This window comes from Dendrobates tinctorius, unplaced genomic scaffold (assembly GCF_039654945.1).
Source record: "Dendrobates tinctorius isolate UK_male_01 unplaced genomic scaffold, ASM3965494v1 ptg000070l, whole genome shotgun sequence".
Taxonomy (NCBI): domain Eukaryota; kingdom Metazoa; phylum Chordata; class Amphibia; order Anura; family Dendrobatidae; genus Dendrobates; species Dendrobates tinctorius.
In genome coordinates this window covers 84,406,834-84,419,097 of record NW_027361738.1, presented here as the reverse complement: position 1 = coordinate 84,419,097, position 12,264 = coordinate 84,406,834, and the positions used below count along the sequence as shown (strand labels likewise).

Genomic DNA, 12,264 nt, shown 5'->3' with positions numbered 1-12,264 from the left:
GTAGGAAATGTCAAATTCGGTTTAGGAAGCCTGATAATATGGGGATGTTTCACAGCCAAAGGCGTTGGATAATGGACCAGGATCGATGGTGGTCTCAATGCTAAGCTATATGTGAGTATCCTACAAGATGAGTTACTTCGTACACTCAAGTACTATGGGTATGAAATGGACAACTTAGTGTTCCAGCAGGAAAACAACCCAAAGCATATGTCAAGACTAGAGAAGAAATGGTTCAATGATAATAAAGGAGAGGAGCTGGATTGTCCCCACCGTCCCCAGATTTCAATCTATTCGAACACTTGTGGGTAGAGTTGAAGGAAAAGCTTTATACATACTCAAGTGAGTCGACCAGTGTGGACCAACTTTGGGAATGTGTAGAAGAAACCTGAGATCAGAATTCGATAGAGACATGTTTGAATCTGATGGAGAGCATGACCAGAAGGATTCAATCAGTGGTGAAAGTCAAAGGTGGATTTACAAAATACTAACAAAATAATAAAAATGTAGGTTTTTAGGAGCAAAACAATAACAATGCAGTGACATGACATGACTACATAACTAATCACATGGTAAATAGGTGCAAGTCACATTTATATATGAGATGATTGTCAATAAAATGATGGTAGTGCCACATTCAGATCAATAGTGAATGGTGAGATATGGATCCTGAAAGTCAAAAGTTCAAAACATTGTTCCCCTTTTGCTCGTCAGTGTGATATTTCTCTGGAAGTTACAGGTTCAGATGTCCTTTAAACCCTTAGATGCCACGGTCAATATCAACAGCTGCATCTAAACAGTTATAAGGGGAAGTGGTCTCCTCTGTCAGCCCATCACCCACACAATCAAAAAACAGGGGAAGGGTTAGCAGCAGGACACCCGGGAGCCAAACAAACAAAGAGCTTCCATGTACCAAAGACCACAGAAAAAAAAAGGTACAATGTCATATAAACCACATAGTGAATGGCATAAAAAAGTAATAAAAGGCAAATAAATATTAAATTACTATATTTTCCCCATTTATCCACAAAAAAATAAAACATTTCTAAGATAAGGTTTATAAAAATACCCCAAAATCTCTCGCATTCTAATGTATAAGGCGAAAAAAATAGAAGTTATGGCTTTTAAATTTTTTTTTAAAAAAAATAAAAAAATTGGTGTTCTCATGGCCCCTGGATAGCTGTATCCTGAAGGGGTTAAAGCATAAATTGGGGGGGGGGCAATATATACATGGGCTATTATATCTATATATTTCCATGTTAGTTGAGAACCATAGTAATAGATCAGATCCCCGAATTGACGCAACGAGCGAGAAAAACGACACGTCCAACGGGACGAACCCAACACGGATAGATTACCGCTTGTAAAATAATAATGACTTATCAGCAGGTCGCGCCCACGTGCCACAAACAAAAGAGCAACAATCAGCGTCCGTCGGAAAATGCGGCCCCCATTAATGATCCCCCCCCACCTGCAGCCTCTCAAGCATATAATATAACACAAGGGCTGAAAATGTTAAACGACGAGCGTGGTTATGTTCACATTACTGCTGGTTACATACACACCGCGTCCCCACAGACCCCAATGAGCTCAGCCCTCCGCCTGCGCACAGTCGTCATCCTAGAAATCGGCATAAATAGATTAATCTGAGCGGAGCGTAATCTCCTCTACATTTCCGGAATTTGCTAGATTAAGGCTCCGTCCTTATACAAAGTGATGAAAGTAATAGCCGACAGGACGATGCCGCGCTGGTAATTATTATTCATTTATTATTTATTAATTATTATTCATTTAATATCTTTTTTTTTTTCTTAAATCTATATCATTATTTATTTATTTTTATACTTATATTCATATTTTACTCGAGTCACAACTAAATTTGCATTCAGATACTGGACAGATCTCTGGCACCAAATTCTCGTACATGTAGGGTGCCCAAGTGACCCGTGAGATTCAATATGGCTGCCGGGAGGTCACAGACAAAACCTGATTTAGGAGCTAAATTTAAGGATTTTGCAGGGTTTTCTACATATTTTAAAACTATAAATCTGAAAATTGTGAGGTGCATTTGTATTCAGCCCCCCTGAGTCAGTACTTTGTAGGACCACCTTTGGCTGCAATTTCTGCTACAGTCTTTCGGGGTCTGTCTCTACCAGCTAGAGGTGACATTTTTGCCCCTTCTTTGCACACTCGCTCTGACTCAGTGAGATTGGATAGAGACGTCTGTGAACAGCCATTTTCATGTCTTCCACAGATTTATTCTAAACTCTCCATTGTAGCTCTGGATGTTTGTCCTGCTGGAAGGTGAACCTACACTCCAGTCTCAAGTCTTTTGCATCCTCTAACAGGTTTTCCTCCATTATCGCCCTGTATTTAGATTCATACATCTTCCTATCAACTTGGCCAGCTTCCCTGTCTCTGATCAAAAAAAAGCCTCCCCACAACAAGATGCTGCTCCCACCATGTGTGAGGGTGGGTATGGTGCTTTCAGGGTGATGTGCAGTGTTAGTTTTCCGCCATCCATAGATTTTTGCATTTTACTCGAAAAGTTCTCCTTTGGTCTCATCTGACCAGACCCCTTCTTCCACATGCTCACTGTGCCTTCTACATGGCTTACTGCAAACTGCAAACAGGACTCTAATGGCTTGCTTTGAAAAAAATTATTCATTTTTGTCACTCTTCCATAAAGACCAGATTTGAGGAGAGAATGACTAATAGTTGTCCTGTGGGCAGATTGTCTTACCTTAGCTGTGGATCTCTGCAGCTCCTCCAGAGTGACCATAGGCCTCTTGGCTGCTTCTCTAATTAGTGCTCTCTTTGTTTAGGTTGTCAGTTTAGGTGGACAGCAATATCTTAATAGGTTTGCAGTTGTGCTAAACTCCTTCCATTTTTGGATGATGGCAGGGCTCCGTGACATGTTCCGAGATTGGCCTATTTTTTTTATAACCTAACCCTGCTTTACTCTTCGCCACAACTTTATCCATGACCTGTCTGGTGGGCTCCTTGGTTTTCATGATGCTGTCTGATCCCTAAAGTTCTCAAACAAATCTCTTGAGGCCTTTCATAGAACAGCTGTAGTTATACTGAGAAGAAATCACACCCAGGTGTACGCAATGTACTAATTGTGTGACTTCTGGAGGCAATTGGTCACTCAGGATTTTATTTAGGAGTCGCAGGCTACAGGGGGCTGAATTCAAATGCATGTCACAATTTTCAGATTTATGTGTTAAGTATGTAACAAACTATGTATCATTTCCTTTCCACGTCACAAGTAGGTATATCACATAAAATGGCAATAAAATACATTTAAGTTTGTTAGTGTAACGTGAAGAAATGTGGAAAAATTCACAGGGTGTAAATACTTTTTGAAAGCACTGTATATGATAGATGATAAATAGATGAGAGATAGTGTAGGGATTCACGCTGTCAGATAGGCATTAGGAAGCGTTCACACAGGCACTGTGGTTTGGTCCAAACACGTACAGTTTTAAATTGCCTTTATAAAAATCCAAAGGATTCAAACAAAACAACCTCTTCTGGGCACAAAGTATAACAGCAAATAAACAGTGCATTCAGCAGGCATACATATGTCAGTCCTATCTACCTCCAGAAGGAACTTTATACACAGGAGAGATCCGGGTCTCAGTATCACCTCCATCCTGAGCTCCAGCACCCAGACTTTTCAGTTTTCCCAGCTGACCCATGCAGTCTCCATTCAGAGAGCGATTCTCAATGGCTTTCTCCCAGCTATAGCTTGCATTTTGGCTGGTCACTCACCAGCTTCAACACACTTCACTCTGCTCAACATCCCCAGCAAACTGAGAGCTCCCAGGTTAACACATGCCCTGGTTCTTAGTTGAAGCTAGACAGGTGCTCCTAATTAAGCGCTAGGATTTAACTCAATCCTACCTGGCTTTGCTACAATAAATAGATAATATATGATAGATAAATATTGAAAAAACAATATAAGTAAATGAATTGTGTAGTGTTAAGTGGTAACTTATCAACTGGTGGGGATGGGATGTTTGGGACTCGTACTGACTGGCAGAACAGGGCACTTTTATAGACTAGTCCATAGAAAGTGAACGACAATCAGACATACATCCTGCAGCTCCATTTTGAAATGGGGATAAATATTCTTAGATCTGCCAGATCGTTGCGGGTTCCAGGGGTCAGGACCGCTCCAACCAGTAAGTTATCACATATCCTGTGATTAGGTGATAGATTGTTTTCACAGGACAACGCTTTTAAGAAAATGTGAACAGGATGCAAGACTCAGGCTTGAAAAAACTTAAGACATATTTGGGAGCTGAAGTGTTGCATGTCACACGGGTGAAGGTTTTTGGCTTTCGATAGACACCGGAGATATGAAAAAGATGCAAATGAGAAATATCAGTAAATGGAAGCGGAGAGTTTCATATCCTAGAAGATCACATCTTGCCATCGCCCTCAACAGACAAACCACGAGCACGAGAAGAATTTCTCTCGATGTTCTTTTTTTTCCACTCTTTTTCTTGTGCCCTCGTGGTGAGGACATTGCGTGACAGAGAGACACTTTTGACGTGATGTGAGAGGAGCTGAGGTGAGAGCGAAGTCACAGATTAAGGAGTCGGCTAATACAATAAGCCCGGTACTAAGCACCGCATATTATGAGAGGCCTCCGCGTAACAGATGGACGGCACCCCACGGGTGACGAGGGTGCACCCCACTAGTGTACGTGCGACTCCGGCTGAATCTGACTCCATAGTTGATAGTAAAAAAATATATATATATTCAAATCCCACCAATGACGACATCTGCAAGGAGTCTGTATGCTCTTCAAGTGTTTGCATGGGTTTCCTCCTTTAGACATAGTGATAGGGAATGTAGATTGTGAGCTCCAATGGGGACATAGATGATAATGTCTGTAAAGTGCTGCGAAACTAACAGCGCTATATAAGCAAAATGACTCAATAAAATATCTATCCTCATCAAAACAATGACATAGCTCACTATGGGAAGTGTTGGGACAGTCCATGCATTCATTTTTTTTTTAAGTCTTGGACCATGAAACTTTCCTATAAGTCCTTGCAGACCTGGATTATATTCATGAAGGAAGCTTGGGATGAACAATGTTGCACAGCGAGGCGTTGTGGGGAAACAAAAATTATCAAAATAAATAGAAATATATTATTCTGCTACATCAGAAGTGAAGTAATTTACAGCGCCAAGTAAAAGTTTGGGCACCCTGGTCAAAATGTGAACAGTTAAGCAACACCTGCACAAATATGGCCTTCATGGAAGAGTCATCAGAAGAAAACCTCTCCTGCATCGTCATCTCTAAAAGGCCTTAAGTTAAAGACGACACATTCCTTTCTATTTTAGGCAAAAAAATATATATATTTTCATCTTTTACATTTTAAAAATTACAAAAAGGAAAATGGGCAGATGCAAAAGTTTGAGCATCTTGCATGGTTAGTACCTAGTAACACCCCCTTTTGAAAGTGTCACAGCTTGTAAACAATTTTTGATGTCTTGTCTGGACAAGAGTCTTTCAATTGTTGCTTGAGGGATTTTCATCCATTCTTCCTTGGAGAATTTTTCTAGTTCTGTGAGATTCCTGGGGCATCTTGCATCCTGTGCTGTTCTGAGGTCTAGCCACAGATTTTCAATGATGTTCAGATTAGGGGACTTTACGGATGGTGTCATTGCCAGCAAGCAGACATCCTGAAATGGTGAGAATTGTAAATACAAAGTATATTACAAACATTGCAGAACATTTCACTATGAAGAATTCTGGCTTTTTTTCCTTAGGCGATAACACTACTGGTCACATTGTCTCCGGCGCCACCATCGATAGCAATCAATATGTTTTAGGGAAATTACTCCAATGACAAAAACACGACGGACTCTCATTACTTAAGATGTTATATCCAGTCATGATTCAAAGTCAGAATGGGGCTGAGCGTCTGCCGATAACAAGGAGTATATATGAACTGAAGGTCACAGGTGACTCCTTAAAGGCATATTACATGAATCTCAGCTTATTCCTTCACTTGGGTCCAATGATGATATGAGCCAGCAATCACATAAAATGGATCAATTCATCCTTGTGAATTGATAGACAAGGGGTGAGACTTGGGAAGCAAAAGGCCCCTTAGATATACAGTGGCATGTAAAAGTTTGGGCATCACTGGTCAAAATTACTGCTATTGTGAACAGTTAAGCAACACCTGCACAAATATGGCCTGCATGGAAGAACCATCAGAAGAAAACCTCTCCTGCGTCCTCACCATAAAACTTGGTGTCAGCAGTATGTAAAAGAGCATCCAAACAAGCCTGATGCATTTTGGAAACAAGTCCTGTGGACTGATGAGGTTGGAACAGAATTCTCTGACCACAATGAAGGTCTGTGTGGAGAAAAAAGGGCACAACATTTCAGGAAAATAACATCTCACCAACAATTAAGCATGGGGGTGCATCAATCATGCTTTGGGGTTTTGTTGCAGCCAATGGCAAGGGGAACATTTCAGAACATTTCATGGGTAGAGAGAAGAATGGATTCAATGAAATTTCAACGAATTCTTGATGCAAACATAACACCATCTGTAAAAAAGCTGACGGAGAAAAGAGGAAGAGGAAGAGGATGGCTTCTACAAATGAATAATGATCCTAAACACATGTCAGTATCCACACTAGGCAACCTAAAGGCGCAAGCTGTAGGTTTTACAATGGCCCTCACAGTCCCCTGATCTGAACATCATTGAAAATCTGTGGCTAGACCTCAATCTAACAGAGGATGCAAGACGACCGACAGAACTAGAAGAATTCTCCAAGAAAGAATGGATGAAAATCCCTCAAAAAGGAATTGAAAGACTCTTGTCTGGCTACAAAAAACATTTACAAGCTGTGATACTTTCAAAAGGGAGTGCTACTAGTTACTAACTATGCAGGGTGTCCAAACATTTGCAACTGACCATTTTCCTTTTTGTAATTTTTTTTTTGTCTAAAATACAAAGGAAATGTATCATCTTTAAAGGGGTTGTCCACTACTAGGACAACACTTTCTTGATTCAAAATGTTTGGCCCCCATAAGATAATAAAGCCTGTACTCCCCTCCCATGATTGTGCCGTTCCCACGGTGTCGGCATTCGCTCTCCCCAGGGATCTCATGTTGTGACACCTGCTTGGCTGCAGCCCAGACTTCCTTTTCATGATTGATTTGTCCGAAGGTGAGGACAGTGACAGTCACAACACCGCACGTGAGCCCCAGGAAGAGCGACTGCCTACACTATGGGAGCGGCACGGGAGGCTTTAATATTTTATGGGGGCCAAGCGAGGGGTATTAGAAGAAGTTGTCCAAGTAGTTAACTTTAGTCCTTTTAGAGATAATTTAATCTTTATCTTGCTTAATTGGTCACAATAGCAGTAATTTTGACACGGGATTCCCAAAATTTACCATACATGCCACTATATATATATATACAGTATATAACAGAACAAAAAGGAAATCCAACAAGAACTCAGCAAACCAGGATTGGAGTAAAATGATGCTTTTCTTTATTTCTTCAACAAGGTATAAAAACGACCCACAAGGATCAGAAACCAGAGTCCATGGCAGAAATTAGCGCAAATGGGACTACGCGTTTTGGCGGCCTCTTTGGACCATGAAGAAGGCGGATAAGGCCGCCGAAACGCGTAGTCCCATTTGCGCTAATTTCTGCCATGGACTCTGGTTTCTGATCCTTGTGGGTCGTTTTTATACCTTGTTGAAGAAATAAAGAAAAGCATCATTTTACTCCAATCCTGGTTTGCTGAGTTCTTGCTGGATTTCCTTTTTGTTCTCTTATTGAAGGATCTACTCCTAATCCAGTCCGTGCAGGTACTTGATTACCAGATGGAAAGACCCATGAGTGTCATTGCTGCAGCTGGACACTGACACATATACAGTATATATATATATATATATATATATATATACATACACAGTATAAATAACTACTACATCTCTATAGATGACATTGTAAGTTTCTATCACATGCACCCCCTCTCCACTGTGAGTCCCCTCTCCGCTGTGAGCCCCCTCTACGCTGTGAGCCCCCTCTACGCTGTGAGCCCCCTCTACGCCGTGAGTCCCCTCTCCGCTGTGAGCCCCCTCTATGCTGTGAGCCCCCTCTACGCCGTGAGTCCCCTCTCCGCTGTGAGCCCCCTCTATGCTGTGAGCCCCCTCTCCTCTGTGAGCCCCCTCTACGCTGTGAACCGCCTCTCCGCTGTGAGCCCCCTCTACGCTGTGAGCCCCCTCTACGCCGTGAGTCCCCTTTCCGCTGTGAGCCCCCTCTACGCCGTGAGTCCCCTTTCCGCTGTGAGCCCCCTCTCCGCTGTGAACCTTCCTTCCGCTGTGAGCCCCCTCTCCGCTGTGAGCCCCCTCTACGCTGTGAACCGCCTCTCCGCTGTGAGCCCCCTCTACGCTGTGAGCCCCCTCTACGCTGTGAGCCCCCTCTACGCTGTGAACCGCCTCTACGCTGTGAGCCCCCTCTACGCTGTGAGCCCCCTCTACGCCGTGAGTCCCCTTTCCGCTGTGAGCCCCCTCTACGCCATGAGTCCCCTTTCCGCTGTGAGCCCCCTCTCCGCTGTGAACCTTCCTTCCGCTGTGAGCCCCCTCTCCGCTGTGAGCCCCCTCTACGCTGTGAACCGCCTCTCCGCTGTGAGCCCCCTCTACGCTGTGAGCCCCCTCTACGCTGTGAGCCCCCTCTACGCTGTGAACCGCCTCTACGCTGTGAGCCCCCTCTACGCTGTGAGCCCCCTCTACGCTGTGAACCGCCTCTCCGCTGTGAGTCCCCTTTCCGCTGTGAGCCCCCTCTATGCTGTGAGCCCCCTCTCCGCTGCGATCATCCAGCCATGGCAGGTTGCTGCCTCTACATGAACATATTACGGGCTTGACTTTCCAGCTAAGGCCTGTTTCACACATCAGTTTTTGTCCATCAGTCAAGATCTGCCGTTTTGCAAAAAAAACGGATCCGCCATTTTGCTTGGCGGATCCGTTTTTTTTCCCATTGCTTTGCATTACTGGCAGATCTTGACGGATGGCCATCCGTTTTTTTGCGGATCCGCCAAAATTTTGACGTCCGCCGACATGCCCGAACAGAGCATGTAACGGCAGGATCCGCACTTCACACTGCGCATGCCCGAAAGACTTCACTCAGCCTGAAATTTAACCCTAAAGTCTGTTTTGGCGGCTGGAAGAAAAATCTCTCTCTCTCCCTCAAAAAAAACGGTTCACATCAGTTTAGCAACAGATCCGCTTTCCGCCATTTTGGCGGATTTTAACTGACACAAAAAAGGCCTGTTTCTCACATCAGTTTTTTTCGTCAATTAAAATCCGCTAAAATGGCGGACAACGGATCCGTTCCCGTACTGACCACAACGTTTGGCACCGGACCGTTGTTTTAACGGATCCGTCGAAGGAACAATTTTAAAGGAACCGCTGCCTGGGGGGTGGGGAGAGAGAATTTTTTTCATCCGCCAGAACAGGGTTTAGGGTTAAATTTGCGGCCGAGGCAAATCCTCCGGGCATGCGCAATGTAAAATGCGGATCCGGCCGCCCGAAAAAAATTTCATTGTCCGTCCAGACATGTCGGCAGACGCCAAAATTTTGGCGGATCCGCAAAAAAAGGATCCAACGGATGGCCATCTGTCAAGATCCGCCGGTGATGCAACTCAATGGGGGAAAAAACGGATCCGCCAAGCAAAATGGCGGATCCGGTTTTTTTTGCAAAACGGCGGATTTTGACTAATGGGGAAAACTGGATGTGTGAAACAGGCCTAAGGAGAACATCATTGCTGATAAAAATAGAAGACGGGTCATGTCTAAAGCCCGGGGCCGTGACCGGGAGTAGCGCTGAGCTCGGTGTTCTCTGCGGCGCGGTTTGTGCTCCGTGCTGTGCTGATAACAGGATGATTTCATTTTACAGGAGAAAAGAAAATGAGAAATAAATGTCTTGAGAAAATTCATCACAAATCTCACCTGCTCCATAGATATTCAATCATGTGACCATAATTCCTGCACCAGTCCACCCAGAACAGAGCGAACCTGGGGGCAAACCTCATCTGACACAGTGAGAACATGATGACCGTGCGCAGAGCACCAGGTACGAGCGCTGCAGCACAATACCAGCCCGAGGGTTTGTCTATATCATTTTGTGTAGCTTTAAAATGTAAAGTTTCCAAACTTTCCATGCTGGACAAAATTATATATATACTAGCTGAAGAGCCCGACGCTGCCCGGGCATAGTAACTAACTACGATTATAACAAATTATAATGATTATATCTATATATATAAAGCTGAGTGTATAGCCCCGCCCACTCCGCATAGCCACATTCACTATAATTAATATCCCACATCATCTCGTTAGCCTGGGGTCAAAACCAGAGCGCTGAGTGGAACGGTTCTAACTTCCATATCGGGGATCCCTTTAAGAGAGGCCTGGCGTCAGAACCAGAGCGCTGAGTGAATTTGCCCTGACTTCCATACCAATGATCCCTTTAACAGAAGCCTGGGGTGAGAATCAGAGCGCTGAGGGATTTACCCTAACTTCCACACCGGAGATGCCTTTAAGAGGGGCCAGGAGTCAGAACCAAAGCTCTGAGTGTAATTGCAACTAAGAGGCCCAGGGGTCAGAACCACAGAGCTGAGTTGAACGGCCCTAACTTCCATACCGGCGATCCCTTTAAGAGATGTCTGGGGTCAAAACCAAAGCGCTGGATGGATATGCCCTGACTTCCATACCAATGATCCCGTTAATAGAAGACTGGGGTCAGTATCAGAGCATTTGAAGGCAATTGCCCCGACTTCCATACTGGGCATCCCTTTAAGAGAAGCCTGGGGTCAGAATCAGCGCGCTGAGGGATTTGCCCTAACTTCCATACCAGAGATTGCGCCCCCTCTCCGCTGTGAGCACCCTTTATGCTGTGAGCCCCCTCTATGCTGTGAGACCCCTCTATGCTGTGAGCCCCTCTACGCTGTGAGCCCCCTTTATGCTGTGAGCCCCCTCTATGCTGTGAGACCCCTCTACGCTGTGAGCCCCCTCTATGCTGTGAGCCCCCTCTATGCTGAGAGCCCCCTCTCCGCTGTGACCGCTTTTCCACTGTGAACCTCCTCTCCGCTGTGAGCCCCCTTTCCGCTGTGAACCCCCTCTCCGCTGTGAACCTCCTATCCTCAGTGAACCCCCTCTAAGCTGTGAGCCCCCTCTACGCTGTGAGCCCCCTTTCCGCTTTGAGCCGCCTCTATGCTGTGAGCCCCGTCTATGCTGTGAATCTCCTCTCTGCTGTGAGCCCCCTTTCTGCTGTGAACCACATCTCCTCTGTGAGCCCCCTCTCCTCTGGGAGCCCCCTCTCCTCTGTGAGTCCCCTCTATGCTGATAGCCCCCTCTAAGCTGTGATTCACCTCTCCGCTGTGAGCCCCCTCTCCGCTGTGAGCCACCTCTCCGGTCTGAGCCCCCTCTCCGCTCTGAGCTTCCTCTCCGCTCTGAGCCCCTTTTCTGCTGTGAACCACATCTCCTCTGTGAGCCCCCTCTCCGCTGTTAGCCCCCTCTACGCTGTGAGCCCCCTCTCCTCTGTGAGCCCCCTCTATGCTGTGAGCCCCCTCTCCTCTGTGAGCCCCCTCTATGCTGTGAGCCCCCTCTCCTCTGTGAGCCCCCTCTCCTCTGTGAGCCCACTCTACGCTATGAGCCCCCTCGCCGCTGTGAACCCCCTCTCCGCTGTGAGTCCCCTCTCCGCTGTGAGCACCCTCTATGCTGTGAGCCCCCTCTACGCTGTGAGCCCCCTCTCCGCTGTGAGTCCCCTCTCCGCTGTGATCCCCCTCTCCGCTGTGAGCCCCCTCTCCGCTGTGAGTCCCCTCTTCGCTGTGAGCCCCCTCTACGCTGTGAGCCCCCTCTCCTCTGTGAGCCCCCTCTCCGCTGTAAGTCCCCTCTACGCTGTGAGCCCCCTCTACGCTGTGAGCCCCCTCTCCTCTGTGAGCCCCCTCTATACTGTGAGCCCCCTCTCCTCTGTGAGCCCCCTCTCCTCTGTGAGCCCCCTCTATGCTGTGAGCCCCCTCTCCTGTGAGCCCGCTCTACGCTGTGAGCCCCCTCTCCGCTGTGAACCCCCTCTCCGCTGTGAGTCCCCTCTACGCTGTGAGCCCCCTCTCCTCTGTGAGCCCTCTCCGCTGTGAACCCCCTCTCCGCTGTGAGTCCCCTCTCCGCTGTGAGCCCCCTCTATGCTGTGAGCCCCCTCTCCGCTGTGAGTCCCC

General features: G+C 46.2%; 1 protein-coding gene and 1 long non-coding RNA gene across 3 annotated transcripts in view; one reads left to right on the top strand and one right to left on the bottom strand.

The window, feature by feature from the left end:
• PPP1R9A (protein phosphatase 1 regulatory subunit 9A) overlaps window positions 1-12,264 on the bottom strand; it is a 219,191-nt gene that overhangs the window by 100,396 nt on the left and 106,531 nt on the right. The window lies entirely within an intron of this gene.
• The window catches only part of LOC141095763 (uncharacterized), a 28,561-nt gene continuing 17,879 nt past the window's right edge, over window positions 1,583-12,264 (top strand). Inside the window, exons 1-2 of the long non-coding RNA XR_012233469.1 lie at window positions 1,583-1,748; window positions 9,948-10,124. This is a non-coding gene — a long non-coding RNA (uncharacterized lncRNA). The remainder of the gene's footprint in view (window positions 1,749-9,947; window positions 10,125-12,264) is intronic.